General features: G+C 42.3%; 1 pseudogene; it reads left to right on the top strand.

The window, feature by feature from the left end:
- The first annotated feature begins 18,784 nt into the window (after positions 1-18,784).
- LOC129462091 (elongation factor 1-beta-like) lies at positions 18,785-20,491 on the top strand (annotated as a pseudogene).
- Positions 20,492-22,265: the final 1,774 nt, after the last annotated feature.

The raw sequence follows: 22,265 nt of genomic DNA, 5'->3' as shown, positions 1-22,265 counted from the left end.
GTATTTGAGAAGCAAATTCCTCTAGATTGTTATAAATACATATGATGTTCAAGTTCCTCTTTACTACAATATAAAAGGGATACTTTATTTGTTTACTTTTAATACTTTATGGTCTTGCAAGGCCTTGTATGTTATGTGTGACTGCTGACTCTCTGCAAGAACTCTGGCATATTTATAAGGCATGATATCATTTGGGAAACCACGATGCTGGGAAAAAGCAGGTCGTGCTTGTAGGTACTCAACCAAACTAGGCTTTGATGTAGAGTCTTTAATTGTGTAAATAGCACAATTTAGGTAATGACATATATGTTGAAAACCTGAACTTTAATAGTGCTTTGTAGTATAACAAAGTGTTTTGGATATATCATCTAATTTAATACTTGAACAAACCTAATATATCAATTTTGCAGATGAAAAAACTTTGTCTCAGAACTATTAGTAAGGGACCAACAAACACTAAGCCAAAAATGGACAGTACCAAATTTCCAATAAGAGTGTGCCCTTATCTTATCTTTTACAGATAAATGATAATTTGAATTTCCTTCAAAATAATCTAGTTAGGGAAGGGAGCATAGACGAAAAAAAATTGACAATGAACTGATCATTACTGAAGGTGGATTATGGATATTTGTGTTCCATTTTTCTATTCTGTCTACCTTAGTCCATTTTTGAAACTTTCCCTAATTAAAAAAAAATAAGTTTAAAGAAAAAATGTGAGACTATGAATCTTGGCTGTGTTCTTTATCATGTGTCATTGGGCAGGCCTGTGCCCAGTTTCCTCATCTATAAAATGGTAATAACAATCCCTCCCTCATAGGGAAGTTGTGAGAATTAGATGACCTATTGCATGTAACTGTTGCATGCAGCAATTGCATGGAGTATTTTTCTGATTCCCAATTGTTTGCTTTTTCTATTACAGGCTAATAACTATTTTGAACAAAATATTAATCAACTCATTCATTCCTTCAATAAATAATGTGCAAGTCATGTTCTAAGCATTGACAGTACAGAGATAAACAAAATAAGTAAAATACCTAGCCTCACTTAGCTTAAAATCTAGTATGGAAAAATATATATATATATGTATATAATGTATTAAATATTAATGGAGAAAATATATCAGGATAGAAGGAATGAAGAGAAATTAAAAGAGGACATTTAATTTATATAGGATTATCAGAGAAGTGGCCAATGGTATGCACACGATCATCACTAAAATTTAAATTACATAAACTTTAAATTTTATAAAAAGAAACATACAAATATTTAAAAGTCCCTGGCCAGGCGCAGTGGCTCATGCCTGTAATCCCAGTACTGTGGGAGGCTGACGCGGGTGGATCACTTGAGGTCAGGAGTTTGAGACCAGCCTGGCCAAAATGGTGAAACCCCATCTATTGAAACAACAAAAAAGTAGCTAGGCATGGTGGTGGGTGCCTCTAATCCCAGCTACTGGAGAAGCTGAGGCAGGAGAATCGCTTGAACCTGGGATGCGGAGGTTGCAGTGAGCTAAGATCACACCATTGCACTATAGCCTGGGTGACAAGAGCGAGATTCTGTCTCAAAAAAAAAAAAACTTCCTAATTATTTTACTACCTTTTACTATTACCCACCCCATGCTCTTGTGGTTATTCAAGTCCTATCTATCTGTATGGTGGAAATACTATATAATGGTGTGCTACTACTGCGCATCTATTTCCTTTTTGTAGTTGTTCTTTGTTTGTCTTGAGACGGAGTTTCGCTCTTGTTGCCCAAGCCAGAGTGCAGAGTGCAATGGCTCCATCTCAGCTCGCTGCAACCTCTGCCTCCCACGTTCAAGCAATTCTCCTGCCTCAGCCTCCCGAGTAGCTGAGATTACAAGCGCATGCCACCACACCTGGCTAGTTTTTTGTATTTTTATTAGAAACGGGGTTTCACCATGTTAGCCAGGCTGGTCTCGAACTCCTGACCTCAGATGATCCACCTGCTTTGGCCTCCCAAAGTGCTGGGATTACAGGCGTGAGCTACCATGCCTGGCCTTTTTCTTTCTCTTTTTTTTTTTTTTTTTTTGAGTTGGAGTCTTGCTCTGTCACCCAGGCTAGAGTGCAGTGGTATGATCTCCACTCACTGCAACCTCCACCTCCTGGGTTCAGGTGGTTCTCCTGCCTCAGCCTCCTGAGTAGCTGGGATTACAGGCACCCACCAACACACCCAGCTAAATCTTTGTATTTTTAGGAGAGATGGAGTTTCGCCATGTTGGCCAGGCTGGTCTCGAACTCCTGACCTCAGGTGATCCACCCAGCCTGGCCTCCCAAAGTGCTGGGATTACAGGCATGAGCCACCATGCTTGGCCTGCACATCTATTTCCAACTCCACCTTCAGTGACATCATTTTAGTAGCTTGAAGGTGGCCATGGTGAGAGTATTTTCTACTAGGAAATTCAGTGAATACAAAAATCAGGCCTTAGTTTATTGTTTACTGATGGTCAGTCTGAACTTAAGGAACTGATGAATAAAATGCCAACAATGGAAATTAAATTTAAGTTTGTGTTACAATGTATATACTGGCATATTTTTTTCAGAAAACCAATTATTAAACTTTCACCAGCACACCACAGGATAAAACTCTTTCATAAAGTTATATTGATTAGTGAACTGAAAAAGAGACTCAAAGGTGAGCGTGAGCTTTGTGGATATTCTGGAGAAGAAGAGATTCTGTTCCACCCAGAAGAAACAGCAAGCAGCAAGCACTCTGGCCAATGTGGCTGGAAACAAGTGAAAAATGAGAAACGATTTGGGTCACAAGCTAGATCATATTGTGCCTATGAATCGTTATCAGGATTGCCTTGTTTGTTTGTTTGTTTGTGACAGTGTCTCACTTTGTTGCCCAGGCTGGAGTGCCGTAGCACCATCATAGTTTACTGCCAACTCAAATTCCTGGGCTTAAGCAATTCTCCCACCTCTGCCTCCCTTGCTAGATTGCCCAGGCTAGTCTTGAACTCCCAGCTGCAAGAGATCCTTCTGCCTTGGCCTCCCAAAGCACTGGAATTACAGGCATTAGCCACCGTGCCCAGCCAAGACTGCCTCTTAATCATCTGAGAGAGATGGGGAAACCCCTAGAGAGTTTGTATTTTTATTTTTACTTTTTTTTGTAGAGACAGGGTCTCACTTTGTCACCCAAGCTGGAATGCAGTGGTGCAATCACAACTCACTGTAACTTCCAACACCTGGGTTCAAGTCGTCCTCCCGCCTCAGCCTCCCAAGTAGCTAGGACTACAGGTGTATGCCACCATACCTGGGGATTTTGAACAGAAAAGTAATCTGAATGACTTACATTTTAACGGATGCTCTGGCTACTGTGGACAATAGGCTGCAGGGGAGAAACACAGCACGAGAAAAACCAATTCGTCAGCAATAATCCAAGAGTTGTGATGATAGTGGCTTCCACCTTTGTGGTAAGGAAAATGTTTAAAATTGTCAATTTTTAAGTATATTTTGATGGAAGAGCCAGCAGGACCTGTTGACAGAGTGGAAATTGGAGATAAGAGAAAGTAAAGTCAAGTATGACTCCAAAGTTTTGGACCCAAGCAACTGGAAGGATAGAGTTAGTATCTACTAAGCTGGAAAAGACCAAGATGGCATTTACCAAGACTATGGGAACCGTAGAATAGGAGAGAAGAATTTGGAGTTCAGACATGAAAAGTATGAGATGTCTATTTGACATCCAATGAGGATATTGAATTGACAGTTGGATATTGGTATGAGGAGTTCAGGGGAAAGGTTTGGGTTTTATATATACATATAAAACTTAAGAACTTAAGAAACCGAGGAATAAAATAAAATATAAATCAGCATATATACAACCAGTGCTTAAAGCCATGAGACCGGCTGAGTCTCACTGAGGAGTAAGTTGACATAGAAAAAAATTCAGGTCCGAGGACTGAGCCCTGCAGCACTCCACCATTAAAGGGTCTAGGAAATGAAAGAGACCAGCAAAAACGAGACTGAGGAGATGTGCCTATAAAAGATAGGAATTTGTTAAGTATCAGGAATTCATTTGAATTGTTCTTTATTTCTTTGTAAACTGTTTCTTCCCTACGAAGACTTTGAGGCCGTAAACAATAAAAAAAAAAGTAAGTTAATAAAAGTGAAATACAAAAAAAACTCTGAGTCACAGAAGACTAAAAACATGGGAACTACAAGATCAACATGGTTACTGTAAACTTCATGTTTGCCTCTGAGTTTCCTAGAACTCAGAGCAAAACTAAAACACAACCAATGTATTTGCTAGTGCTACAATAACAAAATACCATGGTCTGGGTGGCTTAAAAAACAAATTTATTTTCTCACAGTTCTGGGGGCCAGAATTTCAAGATCAAGGGGTCAGCAGGTTGGGTTTCTCCTAAGGCCTGACCTGTCTCCTTGGCTTACCAATGGGGCACCTTCTCCCTGTGACTGCAAATGGACGTTTCTCTGTGTGAAGAAGCCTGGTGTCTCTTCCTCTTCTTATAAGGACAGCAGGATACCAGTCCTATTGTATTAGGACTCTAACCTTATGGTCTCATTTAATCTTTCTGTTTGTTTGTTTTTGAGACGGAGTCTCGCTCTTGTTGCCCAGGCTGCAGTGCAGTGGCGTGATCTCGGCTCACTGCAACCTCAGCCTCCCGGGTTCAAGTGATCCTCCTGCCTCAGACCCCTGAGTAGCTGGGATTACAGGAACGCACCACCACACCTGGCTAATTTTTGTATTTTTAGTAGAAACGGGGTCTCACCATGTTGGCCAAGCTGGTTTCAGACTCCTGACCTCAAATGATCCACCCACCTCAGCCTCACTGAGTGCTGGAATTACAGGCGTGAGGCACCAGGCCCGGTCTTAATTATCTCTTTAATTATCTCTTAATTATCTCCAAATATATTCACATTGAGGTTAAGAATTCAATACATGACTTTTTTGAGAGGACAAAATTCAGTCTGTAACAATCAGTGATACTGTTATTTACTTATTTTTAAATTTTTATTTATTAATTTATTTGAGACAGAGTTTCACTCTTTTTTTATTAATTTTTTTTGCACACACAATAAACATTTTCTAAAAATACATACAAACAAAAAGATGTGTATCAAACATATTAGGAAGGTTGCACATGGGAAGTCGGGGAATAGAAATGGGGGGTGGGAGTTAAAATAAATGAGAGAGGGACTTTATATGGATCAGTGATAATAACTCAATCCTCTATTTGACAAAGAAGAGGGAGAAGGAAGAGGAAGAAAAAGAAAGTGGGACAAAGGATCAGAAAGGGAGGAAAATAGAAAAAATTAGAGTATGACTCCAGGGTAGACCTGCCTTGTTGTCACTGAGTTGGTTGGTTGGTTTGTCTGTTGTATTTTTCATGTTTCGCCAAGTTGGCCAGACTGGTCTCGAACTCCCAGCCCGAAGTGATCAACCCACCTCGCCCCCCAGAGTGCCGGGACCACAGGCGTGAGCCATCACGTCCAGCCCCCACATTGCTTCTGGCCTCCATGGTAGACCTCCCAGACGGTGCGGCCGGGCAGAGGTGCTCCTCACTTATTCCCAGACACGGGGCGGCTGGGCAGAGGCGCTCCTTACTTCTTCCCAGATGATAGGTGGCCGGGCAGAGGCGCTCCTCACATCCCAGACGATGGGTGGCCGGGCAGAGGCGCTCCTCACTTCCCAGACGGGGCAGCCAGGCAGAGACGCTCCTCACTTCTTCCCAGACGATAGGTGGCCGGGCAGAGGCGCTCCTCACCTCCCAGACGATGGGTGGCCGGGCAGAGGCGCTCCTCACTTCCCAGACGGTGGGTGGCCGGGCAGAGGCGCTCTTCACCTCCCAAACGATGGGTGGCTGGGCAGAGGCGCTCCTCACTTCCCAGACGGGGCAGCGGCCAGGCAGAGGCGCTCCTCACCTCCCAGACGATGGGTGGCCGGGCAGAGGCGCTCCTCACCTCCCAGACGATGGGTGGCCGGGCAGAGGCGCTCCTCACCTCCCAGACGATGGGTGGCCGGGCAGAGGCGCTCCTCACCTCCCAGACGATGGGTGGCCGGGCAGAGGCGCTCCTCACCTCCCAGACGATGGGTGGCCGGGCAGAGGCGCTCCTCACTTCCCAGACGATGGGTGGCCGGGCAGAGACGCTCCCCACCTCCCAGACGGGGCGGCGGCCGGGCAGGGGCTGCAATCCCAGCACCCTGGTAGGCCAAGGCAGGCGGCTGGGAGGCGGAGGCTGCCACGAGGCCAGACCACGCCACTGCACTCCAGCCCAGGCAACACCGAGCACCGGGTGAGCGAGACTCCGTCTGCAGTCCCAGTACCTCGGGAGGCTGAGGCGGGCAGAGCACTCGGCGTCAGGAGCTGGCGACCAGCGTCGCCAAGATGGCGAACGCGTCCCTGCAGCCAAAGGAGAAAAAGCAGGCAGCGGTGGCGCGCGCCGGCAGTCCCAGGCAGTCCGCCCGCAGCAGGGAGCCGAGTAGATTGCAGCCTGGGCCACAGAGGGAAAGAAAAGAAGAAAAAAGAAAAGAAAAGAAAGAAAAGAAAAGAAAAAAAGAAAAGAAAAGAAAAGAAGGAAGGAAGGAGAGAGAAAGAAAAGAAAGAGAAAGAAAGAAAGAAAGAAAGAAAGAAAGAAAGAAAGAAAGAAAGAAAGAAAGAAGAAAGGAAGGAAGGAAGGAAGGAAGGAAGGAAGGAAGGAAGGAAGGAAGGAAGAGAAAGAAAGAAAGAAAGAAAGAAAGAAAGAAAGAAAGAAAGAAAGAAAGAAAGAAAGAAAGAAAGAAAAGAAAGAAAGAAAGAAGGGAGGGAGGGAGGGAGGGAGGGAGGGCAGAGTTTCACTCTTGTCACCCAGGCTGGAGTGGAATGGTGCATTCTTGGCTTACTGCAACCTTCCTCCTTGGTTCAAGCGATTCCCCTGCCTCAGCCTCCTGAGTAGCTGGGATTACAGGCCCCCACCACCACACCCAGCTAATTTTTGTATTTTTAGTGGAGACGGGGTTTCACCATGTTGGCCAGGCTGGTCTCGAACTCCTGACCTCAAGTGATACACCCGCCTTGGCTTCCCATAGTGCTGGGATTACAGGCATGAGCCACTGCACCCAGCCTATTTATGTATTTATTTTGAGACAGAATCTTGCTCTGTTGCCCAGGCTGGAATGCAGTGGCAAGCTCTCAGTTCACTGCAGCCTCTGCCTCCTGGGTACAAGTGATTCTGTTGCCTCAGCCTCCCAAGTAGCTGGGATTACAGGTGCGTGCCACCACACCTGGCTAATTTTTGTATTTTTAGTAGAGACAGGGTTTCATTATGTTGGTCAGGCTGGTCTCGAACTCCTGACCTCAGGTGATCTACCCACCTCAGCCTCCCAAAGTGCTAGGATTACAGGCATGAGTCACTGCACCCGCCATGTTTTTAGCTAGTTAGCTAGTTAGTTAGTTAGTTCGTTCGTTTTGGGGGTTTTTTTTTTAGATGGAATCTCGCTCTATTGCCCAGGCTGGAGTGCAATGGCACGGTCTCGGCTCACTGCAACCTCTGCCTCCTAGGTTCAAGCAATTCTCCTGCCTCAGCCTCCCAAGTAGCTGGGATTACAGGCTTGCATCACCATGCCTGGCTAATTTTTGTATTTTTAGTGGAGATGGGGTTTCACCATTTAGACAGGCTGGTCTTGAACTCCTGACCTCAAGTGATCCACCCACCTCAGCCTTCCAAAGTGCTGGGATTACAGGGGTGAGCCACTGCGCCTGTCCTTCATTTTTTAATTCTAAAAAATATCCTCAAGTAAGACCATATTTTATAAATGGTATATTTACCCTCTTTAAGTCACTGCTATTATAGGGTGTTTGCTTTGCCCCAATATGACTTTTAATGAATTTATTACATGTACATATGGGTCCAGAAGGAATGTTGCTCAGCTGAGCTCAGGAGCCAGAAACTTGGTATGCCTCAATCTGCTATCTTCAGAAGTGCAAATATTCTCTGTAAGAAATAAAGGCTGCTGTTTTTCTATTTTGATTGCTTCTTTATGCTTTGATGCTGAGGAGTAATCAGGCAGGAAATGTTCTGCATAATCCTTTCTAAAAGCCAAGTCAGATATTGGAAGGCAATGCTGTAAGCATCACCATTAAAAATAAAAGTAAAGATTAAAGGCGTAGAAAAATGTCAGTGGACCAGGACCACCGATATTCAAGACATGGTGGGGTGGGGAGTTAAAAGATATTTTAAGAAGATTGCCTATTGAAAATATGACTTAATTATAGTGATAAAAATTTTTGTAAGATCAAATAGAATTACTGCTTTTGTTGGAATTTGTCATACTGGAAAATGTAAAAGTTAACTTAGGGCTCTGATTACACAGTATTTCCTTATATTTGACTTCCAAGCATAAAACAATACTGAAAAAAAAAGTTAAGTTGCATTTATTGTTTTTTTTTTTTTTTTTTGAAACAGAATTTTGATCTTATTGCCCAGGCTGGAGTACAATGGCACAATTTTGGCCTCCGCCTCCCAGGTTCAAGCAATTCTCCTGCCTCAGCCTCCCAAGGAGCTGAGATTACAAGCATGCACCACCACACCTGGCTAATCTTGTATTTTTAGTAGAGGCAGGGTTTCTCCATGTTGGTCAGGCTGGTCTTGAACTCCCAACCTCAGGTGATCCGCCCACCTTCGCCTCCCAAAGTGCCGGAATTACAGGCGTGAGCCACTGCGCCTGGCCACATTTATTGGTTTAAATTATAATCAGTATTTGTAATTTCATCTAATAAAGCATTTGTGGTGAAAGAAAGGAAAGAGAGACAGAGGGAGGGAGAGAGGGAGGAGACAGAGAAAGAGAAGGAAGGAAGGAAGGGAGGGAGGGAGGCAGGCAGGAAGGCAGGCAGGCCGACTTATGGTCAGGCACGGTGACTCACACCTGTAATCCCAGCATTTTGGGAGGCCAAGGTGGGCAGATCACCTGAGGTCAGGAGTTCAAGACCAGCCTGACTAACATGGCGAAACCCCATCTCTACTAAAAAAAAAAAAAAAAAAATACAAAAATTAGCCTGGCATGGTGATGTGCACCTGTAGTCTCAGCTACTCAGGAGGCTGAGGCAGGAGAATTGCTTGAACCCAGGTGGCGGAGGTTGCAGTGAGCAGAGATTGCACTACTGCACTCCAGCCTGGGTGACAGAGCAAGACTCTGCCTCAATTCAAAAAAAAAAAAAAAAGAAAGAAAGAAAAGAAAATACGACTTATTTATATTCTCTGGGAGATACATAAATATATATATTTTTATTTTAACCTGAAAAAATAAATGTGTAATGATTCTAGAGGCATGTGACTCTTCATGTTTACTAGGGCATTTTTATCTCCACCCATTTCCTTGCTCTGATAAGGAATACACCTTAAAAATTGAAAAGGGGCTTGTTTGTTCTTGGTTGGGGAGCTGCTAGAGATGGATATATAATATAGTCTATGTCTGCTTTGAGGTCATCCTAGTAGGGGCACAAGAAGAACACCAAAGAACATTCCTAAGGGATCTTGTAACTGGTAGCACTTCAAGACAGAAATAACAACAGTGAAGAGAAAATTCTATGGGAAGGGTACTCATCTGAAGTTACTGACTCTGAATACCAAAACCTTAAATGCAGCTCAAATTCAGCCTTTCTTCTTTTTTTTTTTTTTTTTTTTTTTCTGAGACGGAGTTTTGCTTTTGTTGCCCAGGCTGCAGTGCAATGGCACAATCTCAGCTCACTGCAACCTCTGCCTCCCGGGTTCAAGTGATTCTCCTACCTCAGCCTCCCAAGTAGCTGCGATTACATGGGATTACAGGCATGTGCCACCATACTCAGCTAATTTTTTTTTTTTTGGTTTTTTTTTTGTTTTGTTTTGTTTTGTTTTGTTTTAGTGGAGACAGGGTTTTGCCATGTTAGTCAAGCTGGTCTCAAACTCCTGACCTCAGGTTATCCACCCACCTCAGTCTCCCAAAGTGCTGAGATTACAAGCATGAGCCACCGTGCCTGGCCCAGATTCAGCCTTTTCAATCCAGGTGGCAATGTACAATAATGGGAAGAGATCTCTACTTAGGAACTGTTGAAGATTACACAATAGTTAGCTAAATATCAGTAAACCAGGCCGGGAGCAGTGGCTCTTGCCTGTAATCCCAGCATTTTGGGAGGCCGAGATGGGTGGATCACTTGAGGTCAGCAGTTCGAGACCAGCCTGGCCAACATGGTGAAACCCTGTGTCTACTAAAAATACAAAAATTAGCCAGGTATGGTGGCAGGTGCCTGTAATCCCAGCTACTTGGGACGCTAGGCAGGAGAATCGATTGAACTGGGGAGGTGGAGGTTGCAGTGAGCTGAGATCACTGCCACGGCACTCCAGCCTGGGTGACAAGAATAAGACTCTGTCAAAAAAAAAAAATCAGTAAACCAATATAATGGAATGAGGATTTACATTCATTTTACTACCTGCTATAGATTGAATTATGGCCTCCCAAAATTCATATGTTGAAGCCCTAACCCCCAGTGCAATGGTATTTGGAGTTGGGCATCTGGGGGGTAATTAAGGTGAGATGAGGTCATGAGGGTGGGGATCCTCAGGATGGGATTAGCGCCCTTCAGATAAGACAAAAAGAGATCGAAATCACATTCTCTGTCTACCATGTGAGGACCCAGCAAGAAGGTGGCTTTCTACAAGCAGGAAGAGAGCCCTCACCAGAAATCTCACTTCTGTTTTATCCAGGATTACTTTCTTTTTTTCTCTCTGATCCTCACCCTAACTTTATTTCTTGCCTCTGCAGCTACAGATTTAGCAATCTTTCTGATTTGCCTCCTTGTATTTTGTATCTTTAAATTCCTTTGTGTTTTCTGATAGTGCACACACTTGCTGATTCTTGTGTCTAATGAGAAGGCTTATTTTATTTCCCTGCCCAAAGCATCCCCATCCCAAACTCTGGCCCTTCGGCCTACATTTGGTTGAATCGGGACTGGTCCTGTCTTGGTTGAAAGTTTATTCAAAATTAGAAATGGGGTTAAAAGTGGGTGAAGAAATGTTGTCAAGATTCCAAAGTTCCTTTAAAGGTGGAGAAATAACAAGATAAATAAATAAAGATTCTGAGGTTCTTCAAGACAAAGTGGACTGGATTTTAGTGATTCTTGAAGTGCTTCAACACTGAGTGCCTAGGAAAAGCACTCAAAAGCCACTCTCATGTATGAACAGAATCTACTATCTCTATGAGCTCCCCAGAGACAGTCAATCTCTGGAATAGCTGGGCTTTCTGATACTAGTGCAAGACTACATAGATATCTACAACCACTGTTTTGGGACAATCCTCTTATTCCACCAAACACTGAAGGCAGAAAGACAGCTCCCTCCTTAAAAATTATGCCAAATTTGGGCCGGGCGTGGTGGCTCACGCCTGTAATCCCAGCACTTTGGGAGGCCAAGTTGGGCAGATCACGAGGTCAGGAGATCGAGATCATCCTGGCTAACAGTGAAACCCCGTCTCTACTAAAAATACAAAAAAATTAGCCGGGCGTGGTGGCAGACGCCTGTAGTCCCAGCTACTCAGGAGGCTGAGGCAGGAGAATGGCATGAACCCGGGAGGCAGAGCTTGCAGTGAGCCGAGATCGTGCCACTGCACTCCAGCCTGGGTGACAGAGCGAGACTCTGTCTCAAAAAAATAAATAAATAAATAAAATAAAATTTATGCCCAATTCAAGGCCATATTTTAAAAGTTTTGTCAATTTCTGCAAATTAGGATGGGGTGAAAAATAAGCTCTCCCAGTTCAGCCTGGGCAGAAGTCCACCAATTAACTGAGCTCAAGGAAAGGAAGTGGTTTGACATACTGTCCTGGACTCAATTCGGGGAAGATCCCAGGAGACAGCTTCATTAAAAAATCTTTTAGTAGGCCAGGCGCAGTGGCTCACACCTGTAATCCCAGCACTTTGGGAGACTGAGGTGGGCTGATTGTCTGAGCTCAGGGGTTCCAGACCAGCCTGGGCAACATGGCAAAATGCCGTCTCTACTAAAAACACAAAAAATTAGCCGGGCATGGTGGTGCATGCCTATAATCCCAGCTACTAGGGATGCTGAGGCACTAGAATAGCCTGAACCCAGGAGGCAGAGGTTGCAGTGAGCCGAGATCATGCCACTGCACTCCAGTCTGGGTAACAGAGCGACACTCTGTCTAAAAAAAAAAAAAAAATCTAGCTCATGTTTAAATTCAGTTTTTAACCAACGTCTCAGCCACACCAGTCCTGCTCTGCCACCCCTAGTCCACAACCTACACATAAATAATTGTCTGGAGGAAGTATATTTTAATAGATTCTATATCAATTTTTTCTCCTTCATTGTTGCGAAACAGATGAATAACCCTTGGCAGATATACTTGAGAGAAGACTCTGCCCTCTTCCTGACTGGGGTCCAAGTAGTCCTAATCCCATTTATCTGCATCTGTATATTCCACATTGGATTTGTCTCACACATGTCCTTCTTGAGATGTTACTTCTGTGTTTGAGCCAAATTCTCTCTCTAGAAAATTGTCCTTGGTTATACCTGCTCAATGTTTGCTATTAATAATGATATACATCATAATCATGTAAAAAGCCCAAAACTATAACAGCCCTTTAGATTAAAGATACATGCTCCATTGGCAGCCCTCAAGCCATTTATTGTCACAATGTGCTGAGTTTAACTCACTCATTCATTTATAAATTGACTTGGTTGCCAATATTTAGAATCAGAAGATGTTTATCCCAAATCCAACTTTCCATGGGAAATCAGATAATGTGGGAGAACTTGGCCCGTATTATGACATTCACACATAGGTAGAACTGGGTGACAATGTCCTTTTTAGAAGCTGCCTGTACTCTTCAGTTCAACCCAGTAACTACCACTTTGTGTTTTTCTCTAACATGCAAACCAAGTATGAATTGCCATTTATCACTATATGTGGGCAGCTGACTTTCTTAGAACACAGAAATATTTCTTTGTATTCATGTTTGTGTAGAAAGTGGGAAAATGGGACGGGCGCAGTGGTTCACGCCTGTAATCCCAGCACTTTGGGAGGCCAAGGTGGGCAGATCAAGAGGTCAGGAGATCGAGACCATCCTGGCTAACATGGTGAAACCCCGTCTCTACTAAAAATACAAAAAAATTAGCCAGGTGTGGTGGCAGGTGCCTGTAGTCCCAGCTACTCGGGAGGCTGAGGCAGGAGAATGGCATGAACCTGGGAGATGGAGCTTGCAGTGAGACAAGATCACGCCACTGCACTCCAGCCTGGGCCACAGAGCAAGACTCCATCTCAAAAAAAAAAAAAAGAAAAAAAAAAGAAAGTGGGAAATTGGGTGGCTCACGCCTGTAATCCCAGCACTTTGGGAGGCTGAGGCAGGAGAATCACCTGAGGTCAGGAGATTGAAACCAACCTGGCCAACATGGTGAAATCACGTCTCTACTAAAGATAAAAAAATTAGCTGGTCATGGAGGCGGATGCCTGTAATCCCAGCTACTTGAGAGGTGGAGGCAGGAGAATCGCTTGAACCTGGGAGGCGGAGGTTGCAATGATTTGAGATTGCACTCCAGCCTGGGCGACAGAGTAAGACTCTGTCTCAAAAAAAAAAAAAAAAAAAAAAAGAAAATGAGAAAATGAAAGGTTGACTTCCCCACAGATTTTGTGCAAAATGAGACAATGAATATTTCTTTGTGGAAATAATAATTATTCCTACAAGTTTAATATGCAAATGAAGTGTGTCTCCATTGTAGACATTCAACTAAAAACATCGTTATAAAACAAACCACTGTAAGAACAATGACCTCTATAAGGACAAAACAAGTGTAAGAGCTGAGGTATCAAAAAGGATTTGTTTTGGGATGCAGAAATGCTGCTATAAAATGCATTTACAAACTTACTGTCTTCATTCATATACCTCGTCATATACCTGATAGTCCCCACACCCTAACACCTCATGCCAACCCCACTGGTGTGCTGCTGCAGTGACTTTTGAGTTTGCAACTTCTGCTTTAAATGAATAGATCTGTCAAAAAAAAAAAAAAAAAAAAGACACCCAATTGCCCTCTATTACCACCCATAGAGACCCAACATACTTGACATCCAAAGATATCATACCAACCCAACATGGTATGTTTCTGGTTAATAGTTATTACAAATCATGGGAAAGTGATATGTGTGTACTTTGAAATGATTAATAAAATTCAGTGACCTAATGGTGAAACAAAGAATGAGGCATTTATACAATTGAATATTTCAAACAGGTTGATATAAATTTTGTCTCTTATCCTAGGCCAGTAAAGAGGTATTCGAAATAAGGCCTGAAATATGCTTCGAACTTCATATAGAGTATACCAGATAGTGGGCAGGGACTCACTGATATACCAAAAACACATTTCTAACATTTGGGCTAATAGTAGTTAACAACTCCAAGCACTAAGTTTAAAAAAGAAGAAGCAGCACATCAACAACAACTGTTGTGGCTAAAGTAAGAAAATGTTTTGGGCAGATTAGAATTTAGTCACACACCAGTTTTGATGCCAGCAGATCATGCTCAGAACAGTCTGCCCTGGAACCTACTGGGACTGCTGAAATTCTGGCAGGCCCAAGGAGTGCTAAAATCAAAGGCAGCCCTTCAGAGGAAGAGGGAAAAGGCAGGGTGTCTAGTGGCAAAGTTCAAGCAGGCAGAGTACTGACCCCTTCCATCTAACATCATTCAGATCAAAAGCCGAGTGGAGATAAAGGACATTATTATGTAGGTTTTTTGTTTTATTTTGGTTTGGTTTTTGATTTGTTTTGTTTTTCGTTTTTTGTTTCTTTTTTTACTGACAGATGTAATGAAGCCATAAGAGAGAGGCTTAAGCGGATTCTTCACTAAGCAACAAAATTATTAAAAGTTCACCTTGGTGGGATAGTGCTACCTCATAATTACATGACTTGTTTATTGCAAGTTTTCATATTGTGTTCTCCTATCCTTGCAAATCTAACAGCCTCAGCATACAAAGCTTGATGTGATAGAAGTTGTTAGAGCAGTTGAAAAAAACCAGGACTGTTCGATTAACTCTTGCGGCATAACAAATTACCCCAAAATTTAATAGCTTAAAACAACCATTTCATTTTCCTTACAATGTGAGGTGTTAGTAGTTCAGGAAGAGCTCAATTGAGCAATTCTCCTTAAAGTCCCCCCTGCAGTTGCAGTCAGATATTGGCTGGAACTGCGATTATTTGAAGGCTCAGCTGGACTGGATGTCAAAGATACATGGCAGTCGGTGCTGGCTTTCAGCTGGGAGCTCAACTGGAGCTATTAACTCAAGCACCTGCATGCTGTTTCTCCATGTGGCTGGGTCTTCTCACCGAGTAGCTGCTAGACTCCAGAACATAGTATCTCAAGAGGGGAGAGTCTAAAGAGCACAGGAAGCAAACATTCTAAGAGACCAAGAGTAAGCTGCAAGGAGACCCAGCCTTGGAAGTCACTCAGTGATATTGGCACTGACCTTTATTCATCAAGGAAATCGCTATGACTAGCCCAGCTTCAATGAAGATAAATTAGACCCTACCGTCTAGAAAAAAAAGTCTTATAAAATTTGCCATTGTTTTTAATTCATCATAAACACTTTTTCATCATTCTTCTGTTAATCCTCTATAACTGCTGCTTCTACCTTTCTTATGTTACTCTTCCCATCTAAATTTGGAAATAAGCATCCTTTACTCTGAAGCTATGGCTTTTAATTGAAACCCTTCCTACTAGTCAAGCCTAGACAGATGGAAAATAAGTTCTCTTTTTAAATTTGTTTCTAACATTTGCTCTACTGTTTTTCTGATACCAAAACTGTTGGAAGCAGCATTTCTCATCTACAGTTTGTGATAGGAATGCTATTTTAGAGTTAAAATTTAATATACAGAATTTCAGTTAATCTTCCTTGAAGAAATAATACAAAACAAAGTTTCATAAGCTTAAAAGTCAGAAAAGACAGACAATAGACTTTGCTTGTTACATGCTGTTCTAGAACAGTTAGTTTTATGTCATCCATTCTTAGTTAATTATAAATTACCTTTATAAAATAAAACTCATATCACATTTAATCATTCTTACTTTGTTCTATTTAAAAACATGTATCTGATCTCTTAAACTTTACAAAGTAAAAGGATATTCTTGTATTTCCCAAAATGATGAAATTGCTATATCTTCCTTTCTCGTGGCTAATAAAGCATTTAAAATTCACATATCCAAATCAGATCGTTTATTGAAAGGAAATAGGGTTTAACATAGAAATGGAGAAATATGCCATGGGGGCCTCGTCCTAGTCTACAAAGCTTCAAAAGTGTTTTTCATCACAGAAATCATGTAAGATCCAGTTTTGGTTTTCATCCTTTTTTTTTTTTTTTCTTTTTCTTCTTTTTTTTTTTTTTTTTTTTTTGTAGAGATGGGGTCTCACTCTGTTGGCCAGACTAGTCTCAAACTCCTGGCCTCAAGAAATCCTCCTTCCTTGGCCTTTCAAAGTGCTGGGATTACAGATTACAGGTGTGAGTCATCACACCCAGCCTTCATCCCTTTTTGTTTGCAGAGGAGGAGAGTAATGTTTCCTAGAATCCAACAGTGGCTGTTTCTTTGGTTTCATCAATAAAATTTTCCTTTCTCTGTGATACTGTCATATTCCTCCTCCTCCCCCTACTCATCTTCTTCTTTTTTTCTCCTCATCCTTCTCCTACTTCTCATATTCTTTTTCCTTCTTTAGTAATCTGTATTCTTGAACTGAACTTATATCAAAGGAAAAAACAAAATAAAAGAGGAATAACTGAACATAAAGTTTTATATATCTTATACTGTAAAGATTTATGGAATCAAATACATAGCTATTCACTGAACCTACCTAAATTTGAAGAGTTCCAGTTTAGTTGACAGGCTAAGTTAAACCAAAAAGGCTATTAGAGCAAAGAGGGAGGATTTTAAGAGGCTAGTAAATTATTAAGCCAAAAAATGTTTAAAATATATAAATTGGTAATAGACAAATACATAGTGACAGAAAGTACCTTAGTGGTTGCCAAGGACTGGGGGAAGCACAGTGGGGAGTGACTGCTAATGGATACATGGTTTCTTTTGGGGGGTGATGAAAATATTCTGGTAACTAAGTACAACTCTTCATGTATTGCTTTCCCTAATACTCCTGTGGGCCCTAGGACGTTCTGAAAAAAAATCTAAATTTCCATCATCCACCCTAAATAAGTTGAGTTACATCACCCAGGTGGGGTTGTGAGAGGTAAGCTGGAAAGAAGTATTCTGAGGAACAAAGAGCCAAAAATAATCCCGAGCTGAAAATGCTGCCTCACCACCCCCATGTATGGCTCATTCTAATCATATAGACGATCATCAGTTCTTCCTACTCTAAAGATTCAAGAATTTAAACTTACTTCCTCAAAGAAAACTGCAAAAATCAAAGACAAGCTTGAGTAAACAATTAAGGTGTTTATTGGTTTATGAACTAGAAATTCAAAAGGTAGGGTGTGCTTTAAGGTTGGTTTGATGCAAGAGTTCAGTGATTTTATCAAAGACAATTTTTCCTCTCTCAGCTTTTCCTTCTACAGTGTCAGCTTATTCCAAGGTTTACAACCTTCATGATACCACAGTGGTTACAATGGTTCCAAGCTTACAGAAACGTATAAAAGTATACAGACAAGAGAGAACGTGTCTTTCAGTTGTACTGTCAGAAGAGCCAAGAAACGCTTTTCCCAAAAGTCCCTTTATCCATAACTCACTGGCCTGTCTGGAGACAGGAGTCCATTTCTGACAGAGAAATGCTAACTTAACTGGTTAGATGAGGCAACCCAGGCCTCAACCAATCACTGCATCAAGGGAGATGGGCTTGCTGAGATTGGCTTTGGTCAATCACAGTCCATTTCTGGTGATCAACTGCTTTCAAAGCGCATCAGCAAGGGAGACCCAGATGAAAATTTAAGTACTCTTAGGCAGGGGAAAGGAAGTAATAGATGCTGAAAAGACAAACAACATTCACTATAATTTTTCTGGCCTATCAATGAAAATATATCTAGTAAAGTAGATAAAGTGAAGTCGGTGGTACAGAAAAAACTTCTTTTTTTTTTTTTCTTTTCAGCAATGGAATGTTAGAGCTAAATGAAATCCTAAAATGTACCCAAGGCCGGATTCAGTGGCTCACGCCTATAATCCCAGCATTTTCAGAGGCCAAGGCTGGCGGATCACGAGGTCAGGAGATCGAGACCATCCTGGCCAATATGGTGAAACCCCATCTCTACTAAAAATACAAAAAATTAGCTGAGCATGGTGGCAGGTGCCTGTAGTCCCAGCTACTCAGGAGGCTGAGGCGAGAGAATGGCATGAACCCGGGAGATGGAGATTGCAGTGAGTTGAGATCGTGCCACTGTACTCCAGCTTGGGTGACAGAGTGAGACTCCATCTCAAACAAACAAAGAAAAAAAGTGCCCAATTTGAACTCCTCATTTTATAGATGAAGAATCCGAGACTCTGGTTAATTGATTTGGCCATATTTACAAAGTCTAAATCACCTATTTCCTAATCATTCAGTCATTTATCAGCAATTGTTTATCAAGCACTTACTATTTGCCAGGTACCTCTCTAGTCACTGGAGATAAAGGAGGGAATAAAACAAAGCAAAACTGTGCCTTCATGAAGTTCAGATTTTAGTGGGGGCCCTTTCCCTAAGGTCATTACTCCCACTCATTCTTTACAACAACCCCAGGCACCCTGTTTCCTCTCTTAGTGCTAGGCATCCACAACCTGTGCTCCTTCCTTTTGCTGCTACCCAGCTCTCAGATGCAGCTGATGCCATGGGTTTCAGAGACCTGAAAAGCCCCACTGGCCTCCAGGTGCACAACGGTTACCTGGCTGACCAGAGCTGCAACAAGGGGTATGTGCCATCACAAGCAGATGTGGCAGTAATTGAAGCAGTCTCCAGTCCATTGTCTGGTGATTTGTGTCATGCTCTACATTGGTATAATTACATCAAGTCTTACGAAAAGGAAAAAGCCAGCCTAGCAGGAATGAAGAAAGCTTTGGGCAAGTATGGTCCTGCTAATGTGGAAGATAGTAGAGGAAGTGGAGCTACAGATAGTGAAGATGACAATGACATTTATCTATTTGGATTTGATAAGGGGGAGGAAAGTAAAGAATCAAAGAGGCAAAGGGAAGAATACCCTGCATAGTATGAATCAAAGAAAGCCAAAAAAAAACCTGCCCCTGTTGCCATCTTTCATCTCACTAGATGTGAAACCTTGTGATAATGAGACAGATATGGCAAAATTAGAAGAGTGTCATTAAAAAGTCAAAAAGCCATAGATTTTGGCATGGATGTGATGAAAAGGAAACACACATTGCTGGTGGGAATGCAAATAAGTACAACCTCTATGGAAAACAGTACAGAGATTCTTTAAAGAACTGAAAGTAAATTTACCATTTGGTCCAACAATTCCACCTCTTGGTATCTACTCAAAGGAAAAGAAGTCATTATATGAAAAAAAAAAAAAACTTACACACATATTTTTATAGCAACACAATTACAATTCACAACTGCAAAGATGTGGAACCAACCTAAGTACCCACTAACTGAGTGGATAAAGAAAATGTGATTTATATATATACACCATGGAATGCTACTCCACCATAAAAAGGAATGGATGTCTTTAGCAGCAACTTGGATGAAGCTGGTGGCCATTATTCTAAGTGAAGTAACTCAGGAGTGAAAAACCGAAAAACCATATGTTCTCACTTATAAGTGGAAGCTAAGCTATGAGTATGCGAAGGCATACAAAGTGATATAATGGACTTTGAGATTCAGAAGGGGCGGCGCTAGGAATAAAACTACATGTTAAGTACAATATATGCCACTTGAGTGATGGGTACACTAAAATCTCAGAATTCACAACTATATAATTCATGCATGCAACAAAAAACCACTTGTACCCCAAAAGCTATTTTTTTTTTTTTTGAGACATTGTCTCACTCTGTTGCCCAGGCTGGGGTGCAGTGGTGCAGTCTCGGCTCACTGCAACCTCCATCTCCCAGGTTCAAGCGATTCTCCCGCCTCAGCCTCCCGAGTAGCTGGGGCTACAGGCGCATGCCACCACGCCTGGCTAATTTTTTGTATTTTTTTAGTAGAGACGGGGTTTCACTGTGTTAGCCAGGATGGTCTCGATCTCCTGACCTCATGATCCGCCCGCCTCAGCCTCCCAAAGTGCTGGGATTACAGACGTGAGCCACCGCATCCGGCCCCGAAAGCTATTAAGATAAAATTTTTTAAAAAAAAATTAGAGGAATGAGTCAGAAGAATTCAAGCAGACCCCTTAGTCTGGGGCTCCTCTCAACTAGTTACAGTGGGATATGGAATTTTAAAACTTCAAAGATCATGTTGAAGATGATAAAGTTGGAACAGATATGCGGGAGGAGCAGATCACTGCTTTGAGAACTATATGCAATCCATGGATGTGGCTGCGTTCAACAAGATCTCAAATCCATCCTGGATCATTGCACTTAAATAAAAGCTTGAAAGATTAATTAGTTAATTTAGTAAAAAAACAACCTCAGGCAAAGAAAGTGAAAGTTTTCATTATCTTCTATTTCTGATTATCTACGAAATCTTTGGCCGGGCACGGTGGCTCATGCTTGTAATCCCAGCACTTTGGGAGGTCAAGGCGGGCGGATCACGAGGTCAGGAGATCGAGACCACGGTGAAACCTCGTCTCTACTAAAAATACAAAAAATTAGCTGGGCGTGGTGGCGGGTGCCTGTAGTCCCAGCTACTCGGAGAGGCTGAGGCAGGAGAATGGCGTGAACCCAGGAGGCGGAGCTTGCAGTGAGCGGAGATCGCGCCACTGCACTCCAACCTGGGTAACACAGCGAGACTCTGCCTCAAAAAAAAAAAAAAAAAAAAAAGAAATCTTTATCTTCTGGCATGTTTATTCTGAATAATGGTCATTTATTTCCTATAAGATATAGTAATTCAACAGAACTCCATCCTTTAAATTCTCAGCCTTCTTTTCCCCTCACTTTGCCTGTTTACACTTGACATATTATTTCTTTTTTTATTTAAGTGTATATTTTCTCTCTCTCTCCCACACATACATATACACATGTCGAATGTAAGCTTCATGAGAACCTGAACTTTTAATTCAAATTTCTATCTTCCCAACACCTAGATCATAGAACAATTCCTGGCACATGGCAGGCAGCCAAAAAATATTTATTGATTAAGTAAATCAAGTCTTCCTTCCACCTTCATTAGAAAAAAATACTCGCTGAGTTTAATCTAATAATCTTGTTGCCTAAGGTTGAGGAACTTTAGGTACCATCCAAAAAGGTTTGTGGGCCAGGCACAGTAGCTCACGCCTATAATCCCAACACTTTGGGAGGCCAAGGCAGGTGGATTGCTTCAGTCCAGGAGTTTGAGATCAGCCTGGGCAGCATAGCAAGACTCCATCTCTACTAAAAATACAAAAATTAACCAGGCATGGTGGTGCACGCCTGTGGTCCCTGCTTCTCAGGAGAAGGCACAAGAATCACTTGAACCCAGGAGGCAGAGGTTGCAGTGAGCCGAAATCACACCACTGCGCTCTAGCCTGGGTGACAGAGAGAGACCCTGTCTCAAAAAATAATAATAATAACTAATAAATATTTTTGAAGAACAAAACAAAAAGATTAATGGACTAGAGTAAAACAAGAATGATAAGTTGTTATTACCTAAGGTATGACCCCTAAACATGACTTACAACACTGGCGGAAGGAACATAAGCAAAGTTATCCTTTTTTTTTTTTTTTTTTTTTTGAGATGGAGTCTTTCTCTGTCCCCCAGGCTGGAGTGCAGTGGCGCAATCTCGGCTCACCGCAACCTCCACCTCCTGGGTTCACGCCATTCTCCTGCCTCAGCCTCCCGAGTAGCTGGGACCACAGGCCCCCGCCAACACGCCCGGCTAATTTTTTGTATTTTTTAGTAGAGACGGGGTTTCACCGTGTTAGCCAGGATGGTCTCGATCTCCTGACCTCGTGATCCACCCGCCTCGGCCTCCCAAAGTGCTGGGATTACATGCTTGAGCCACCGCTCCTGGCAAGCAAAGTTATTCTAATCTATGTGGAACCTGCCCTGAGAGCCCCCCAAAGAAAACAAAACATGTCAGTTTTCCAGGGCTGTTGCAACCAGGTACCATAGACTAGGTGGCTTAAACAACAGAAATTGATTTTCTCACAGTTCTGAAGGTATGATCCTCAGTGTCTGATCTAAAATCCGTTCACTCTATTCTTTCTCTTTTTTTGGAGACA

The sequence above is a fragment of the Symphalangus syndactylus genome, chromosome 2 (genome assembly GCF_028878055.3).
Source record: "Symphalangus syndactylus isolate Jambi chromosome 2, NHGRI_mSymSyn1-v2.1_pri, whole genome shotgun sequence".
NCBI classification, from domain to species: domain Eukaryota; kingdom Metazoa; phylum Chordata; class Mammalia; order Primates; family Hylobatidae; genus Symphalangus; species Symphalangus syndactylus.
The sequence above is the reverse complement of the archived record's forward strand: the minus strand, read 5'-3'. Positions and strand labels throughout refer to the sequence as shown.